Source organism: Propithecus coquereli, unplaced genomic scaffold (assembly GCF_000956105.1).
Source record: "Propithecus coquereli isolate 6110/MARCELLA unplaced genomic scaffold, Pcoq_1.0 Scaffold57, whole genome shotgun sequence".
Taxonomy (NCBI): Eukaryota; Metazoa; Chordata; class Mammalia; order Primates; family Indriidae; genus Propithecus; species Propithecus coquereli.
The window spans coordinates 8623083-8629905 of NW_012151618.1; the positions used below are offsets into that span (position 1 = coordinate 8623083).

The window sequence follows — 6823 nt, forward strand, 5'->3', positions numbered from 1 at the left end:
TGGTGTCAGCCTGGCTCACAGCAACCTCAAACTCCTGGGATCAAGCGATCCTCCTGCCTCAGCCTCCCAAGTAGCTGGGACTACAGGTATGCGCCACCATGCCCGGCTAATTTTTTTCTATTTTTAGTTGTTTGGCCAATTTCTTTCTATTTTTAGTAGAGACGGGGTCTCGCTCTTGCTCAGGCTGATCTCTAACTCCTGAGCCTCAAACGATCCACCCGCCTTGGCCTCCCAGAGTGCTAGGATTATAGGCGTGAGCCACCGTGCCCAGCCTCCAGAATGTTTTTCTTTTAAGCTAAATGTTGTTACAAAAGAGTCAGAAAGTTAAAAAAAATGTAAAGGTGGTTGTCGTTGTTGTTTAGAGATGTCTTGCTAAGTTACTCAGGCTAGACTCAAACTCCTAGGCTCAAGCAATCCTTCTACCTCAGCCTCCTGAGTAGCTAGGGTAAAGTTTATAAAGTCAAAAAGTTACAGTAAGCTAAGGTTAATTTATTACTGAAGAAAATTTTTTAAAAATAGATTTAGTGCAGCCGAAGCGTCCAGTGTTTATAGTCCACAGTGGTGCACAGTAGCATCCTTGGCCGTCGCGTTCCCTCGCTGACTCACCCAGAGCAACTTCCAGCCCTGCAAGCTCCGTTTGTGGTAAGTGCCCCATACAAGGCCCCATGCACCGTTTTTATCTTTTACACCGTATTTTTACTGTACCTTTTCTGTGTTTAGATGCACACATACTTACCATTGTGCTACAGTTGCCTACAGCATTCAGCACAGGAACATGCTGTGCAGGTTTGCAGCCTGGGAGCGACCGGCTGTGCCGCACAGCCTAGGTCTGTAGTAGGCTGCACCATCCAGGCTCGTGTAAGTGCACTCTACGATCTTTGCACAATGAAATTGCCTGATGATGCATTTCCCGGAATACATCCCCGTTGTTAAGGGACACACGACCGTATATAAAAATACAAGTGAAAATTCCCATGCAATCCTCCACCTGCTCAGGCTCTTCCTTTCTCCCTCAAATTGTTATTAGTTTCTTGTATATCCTTCCAGAAAGTCTTATCCATCGACACTCCAGTACAGACATAACCACCTCACCCCCGACCCTCTTGTGAAAATGGTAGAAGTCTACACACTGTCATTTTCCATCTGCTTTCACTTGCATCGTGGTGTTCTTTCCGAATCAGCGCATAAAGAAAGTCCCCATCCTTTTCTTTAGCTGCCTAGTATTCCGTCATGTATATGCACACATACAGTGGTTTATACTTTCACATTTTATGTACTACTTTCAGCTCTCTGGAGCCTGATTTTGGCTTCTCCTTCCATACCTTCTAGAAATACCTGCCATTCAGCAACCAGTAATTTTTTCTCTGTTCAGAGAGAAGCCACACAAACGATGCCGATCGCTGAATCCGAGCAGTTCTGGTACTCCCCCCGCTGTGTAGAGCCAACAGACACGCATGCTCCCGTCAGCCAGGCTCTGCGTGTCAGTGGGTGTGACCGATTCTCCCCGCTTCGCTCTCAGCGCGGAGCTCTGAGCCCGTGCGACACTATGCCCAGCTGTAAACGGGTGTGCCAAGCCCCCTGCCACATGCACTGCATTTGCCTGGGAGCGCAAGGCTGGGCCCGCCCCCGGGTAGCTCCTCTTCCAAGGTCAATCTCCCTTCGTGGTCACAATATAGTCCTGAGCCCATATGCTTAGTTTAGTTCTTAATTACATCCACTGATGTTGAAAAACACTCAGACCAAGGAAGAGACCAAAGGGACAGCAAGGACTTATAGCTGCCAAACAGGGAGGTTTTTATACCGTGGCTGCCGGAGAGCAGTGTAAAGGCCAGATGGTATGTCGTAGCATATGTTCCCCGCGAGGACAGCCCGAAGACACTCCGCACGTGGAAAGCCTGCGGCAAAAACGCCACCTGGGAAACACAAAGGGATCAAAGCAGAGGCGCTGGTGCTGAGTCCTGGAGTTGCTCCACTGTCCTGGGCAGCCCCAGGCTCTTTGAGATGTGCCCTCTTCTCTCGAGCACACCTGGACCCGAGCCCGCACTCACCCTCTGTGTGGACAGGTCTCTTCTGAGGAATCCAACAGAGCCAGGAAGGACTGGCCCTTTCCTTTCAGCTTTTAAGCAAGTCAGCAAAAGTCGCATCCGGTTGTTTAAGAATTCATTCCAGGTCTTTCACAAGGGTCCTCGGTAACAGCAATTTGGTTTCTAAACTGAAATGAATATGAGTGTGTGTGTGTTTTCCAGTTCCACGTGCCCATGTGAATGGAGTGTGTCGCGGCAACTTACATTCTTGTATTGCACTTGTTTAGAAGTCTAGCATGCACTTGCCTTACTCATACCGATTATAGTAACAGGTAACACTTACCGATTACTTACCAGGGGCCTGTCACTTTGCTAAGCACTTTACATCCATTATCTCATGTAATCACCATCAACAACTCTGTGATGTAGGTCCTATTATTATCCAAGTTTTACAGGTGAGGAAGCTGAGAATCAGAGAGGCTAAGTGACTTATCCAATGTCACACAGCTCATAAAAAGGGAAACAGGGTTGTCTGTCTCAGGAACCATCATTGTCATCAAAAAAATCATACTCAGGAGCCTCAGGCTCTCTGTGAAGGACAGTAGCATCCTCGGCCTTCGCGTTCACTCGCTGACTCACCCACAGAGTGGACTTCCGCCTTCACAGGGAAGAGTCCTGGTTCCCGGCTCTGTGCTTGGCTGTGGCTAGAGGAACACATTTCGTCATATTATAGCGGTTTGTCAGCAACTGTCTTTTCCCTGTGAGCTACTGGAAAGCAGCAACCATGTGACATTCATCTTTGCATCCCCTGCATCTGGCACAGGGCCATGGCTCAGTAAATATTGGAAGGTATCGATCATACCAGCATCAGGGTAGTGATGAGATACATCAGCTTGCCTCCCCCCTTGAACATGCAAATGGGATTTCTAAGAAGCCTAGAGAGCCCTGCCAAGTCCTACCAAGTCCCTCTTTCTAGGACTTGCTCTGTGGTTGGGAGGCTGGGTTTCTTTGCCTGGCTTAGAACCACCCAGTCCATACCTGGGCTTTTTAGTAGCCTAAGAATAAGGGAATTTGGTGCCCCAAAGAACTCCATCAATGGTAAAACATGGAATCTGAGGCCATCATGGTCTTCACTTAACCCCATCCTTCCTCTACTGTTGGCTACAAGGTGGAGGTGGGGATTCCATTTCTAAATGTAGTGATGTGGCTTTAAGACCTAGGCTTTGCTGATAAAAAAATAACTTATGTTCTTTATCTCTTCCAACGAAACGAAGATTGGTTGTATCCTATAGGTCAGTTGCTTTTGTACAAATTCTAGGTTAAGGTAGAACTTGGTGAAAGTTTTTCAAGGACTGCTGCAGAAACAAGTTAGAATTTCAGGCATATCCAAGAGTTTTCCAGAGTGAGCAATTTCTTTGGGATCATTTGCAATATATCACTCTCAATCACCTTGTCAGAAATGACAATGATTTAAACAATATTTCCACATGGCATCAGGAAAACCCTACAGTAGCATATCTACTAACAAGATTTCTCAGAGAGAATAATCTTGGGTAGATGCAATCATCTCAGGCTATCTTCCTCTTCCCATTCAATGGCTCATGCTTAACTTGAGAAACTCTCACACTCATTCTTTAAGGCCCAACGTATATGACACCTCCTCTGAGGAGCCTTCCTTGACTCCCCCAGACACAGTTGGAGGATCCCTCCTCTGTGTTCGCAGCATATTTGCAGAATAGTTTGTATGTTCACCTTTCACGGCACTTGCCACATTACATTGTGATATGTTTGTCTCTCCAGTGCACTATGAACTCCCTAGCTATTTTTATTGTTTTGAATTTTTGAATGAAAAAGTATCACATGTTCATGATACAAAAGGAATAAGAAGAAGGAGAAAAAGGAGAAGGAGGATATATAGCAAGTACTTTCCCCTCCCAACCCAGACGTCCAATGCTTCCCAGAAGCAAACTCTCTCAACAGTTTTTTCCCATCTTCCCAAATTTATCTATGTGAGCACAAACATATGTATGCAAATATATTCCTCTTTCTTAAAAAGACCACATGAATAGAACAATTCTCCATCACGGCAATATTCCAGCATAGATATGGTGCTAGGAACACAGTAGGTGTTCAATTAATACTCGTCGACTTAGTGTGAGATTATCATGTTTCCTGGTATCTACAATCCCCTGCTCTCCCTGCTGAGCTATGAAAGGGAGCAAAGGGTCCTGAGATCTAGATAGTCCTTTGGCCCTTTGATTCTCTCTTTTCCTCTCTCCCCAGCCTCTCTTGAGTGGGATACCAGGAAGGTAAAACTCCAGGCAATTCTACTACCTAGAAGCAGGAGCTTAGTGAAAAGAGAAGATTAATACTTACGGCTAAAATATACACTGCTTCCAATTTTCTCTACTGCTGCATCCACTAATGGTTCCAGATCGTAGAGAACTAATTGTGTCTTTGAAAACTGGACTCCTGGTAAGGATTATTTACTGTAAACTCAGGAATATAAAGATCACAAAGTGGAGCATGCCCCTGGCTCAGCAGTACATATTAATAAGAGCATTGTTGATGTGACTGCCATTATTTATATTTTAAAGACTGCAGTGCCGTGCTAGTTGATCCTGTCATTTCAGTTTTTGTTTTGTCTTTTTCTTTTCCACCTCAGTATCCCCAGCAGAATCATAACTTTTCACAGAGGCATCTAATTTCTTAACCTCGAAGCAGAAGAGAAACATTTTTCAAATTTTCCTCTGAGTCAAGGGGGGTTGTGGAATGTATATACTTAGATGAATTAAACTCAGACCTTCTCTGGTTGGATGTGTGAGCTGCCCAGACAAAGATGAAGGTTAACGTAGTTTAAGGATGAAATATAGACCATCCTGTGCAAAACCACGGTGTTGCAGTTTAATTAAAAGAATTCATTAAAGTGGAGCCCCATCCAGGGTAATTAGTATGCGTAATTTATGCATTGCCTTATACACAAGGGCAGTAGCCTGAATAATAAACTCAAGTTAACCTTAAGTGAAAGAGATTGAATGGTCAGATGTTTATTTAGCTCAGGTTTGCTCACGAGTTAAGGTTAAAGAGGTGAAATTCAGTTACAGTTAATTAATTAATTTCTCAGATTTTCTTCGTGAAAATCCTGCCTATTCAATTGGGTAAAAGTTTTGTCAAAGGCAAATAGCACTACTTTTATTGATCAGCTATTTTCTGACATGTCCTCCAGCAAGTTAGTAACCATGGGAAAGAACAAATTTAAGGGAACAGCCAAGAAAGAGAAAATAAGAACATACCAAATCAAACCAAACAAACCCCAAGATATGAGCACATCTGGGGTCTTGTGCATACAGAAAAATTAAACCAGGACAGATTTAAGGAGGACATCACTAACATTATCAAAATGTTGGGACTGACTAGGATAATGTCCAGTGTTTTTCAATAGTGAGCCACATGTTTGGGAATCCAATTAAGTATTTGAGCTACGTGAATTTTTATCGACAGCAACGGCAAGTGAGAGTGGCATGTGCATAACATGTCACAAATATTAACCAGCACTTCTGCAAGTTCCCTTTATTCTTCTCATTAGAAATACTTCATCATGCCCCAATTCTGTGATGTAATTTTTGTGGAATTAAACTTGAAGAGTTCAGAATTATGCAATTAATTGTATTCAGCTTCAATTATAATGACTTATTAATCAAGTCCTTTGGCAAGACACCTGGCACCCCAGACAGTGGTTGTGATGGGAAGAGGCTAGGCCCGAGAAACTTCTTGGCTCCTGTGAGCAAGCTAATTAGGTGAATTGTTATTGATTGATTGCTTTATTGGTGGCTGCGTGTAGGTAGGAGTGCTGAGGTTTAGGAGCTGGGATCAGCCAGGAAAGCCCTGATTTGGTTTTTTAGACTGGAAAGACTGAGGACTGTAATATAATCAAAATCTATCAATCACCTGATATTTATTGAGCACCAATTATATACAAAGCCCTGGGGCAGTCTCCGGGCTTCCATATTGAATCTGAGCATAAGGAAGAGGCGTTCTCCCCCTACCCACCCCGACCTCCCAGGACTAATGGTCTAGCTGGATGTTAAGACAGAAGCCCAAGCCAAGACAACCACCCGCACAGAGTTACATGAGGGCCAAATAATGGCCTTCATTTATCTGAGAGCATTTCTACCTTTGTAGAACTACCTTCCCTCCATTCCATATCATGCCGGTGGGCTGCCAACCTCCCTGCCCATTTGCCCACATGGTGGGCACATGGCCTGGCTAGGCCAATCAGATCTGCTCTTCTGTAAATGTGGATTTTAAGTGGAGAGAGATGCACAATGGGGAAGAAAGGCAGCTGGCACTAGACCGACCCCAAAGGCCTGTGAGATTCCTGGGCCTGCCATGGTTCCTTTCCAAAAGGTGATTTTTCAGCTCCTCCATGGTGTGGCCTTAGCAATGTCTTGGCAAAATCCTATTTGCTGTTTATCAACCAGAGTTAGTTTCTGAGGCATGAAATCAAAGGCTCCTGATAAAGACAGTGAATGCTTCCAAAGTTCAGAGATGGAAGCGCTTGCTTCTAGTGGGAGTGGTGCTGAGGAATAGCGCGGAGAGTTGGCGAGGCGCACTGGCCTCCGGTCTGGCTTGCTGAATACTTGCTGTCTACTGATACTACGTACGCAAAATATGCAACCTTGCAGATACGCAACAAATATCCCCATTTCACAGACAGAGAAACTCAGCTTAGCGAAGCTCTAGTACTTACTCGAGGCCACGTTATAGCAAGCTGCTGAGACCTGAACCTAAGACTTCCT

At 44.6% G+C, this 6823-nt stretch overlaps 1 long non-coding RNA gene across 1 annotated transcript; it reads left to right on the plus strand.

The window, feature by feature from the left end:
• The first annotated feature begins 413 nt into the window (after nt 1-413).
• On the plus strand, nt 414-4971 carry LOC105821361. The gene is made up of 2 exons (XR_001138060.1): nt 414-473; nt 4690-4971. It is a non-coding gene; the product is annotated as an uncharacterized LOC105821361 (long non-coding RNA).
• The last annotated feature ends 1852 nt before the right edge of the window (nt 4972-6823 follow it).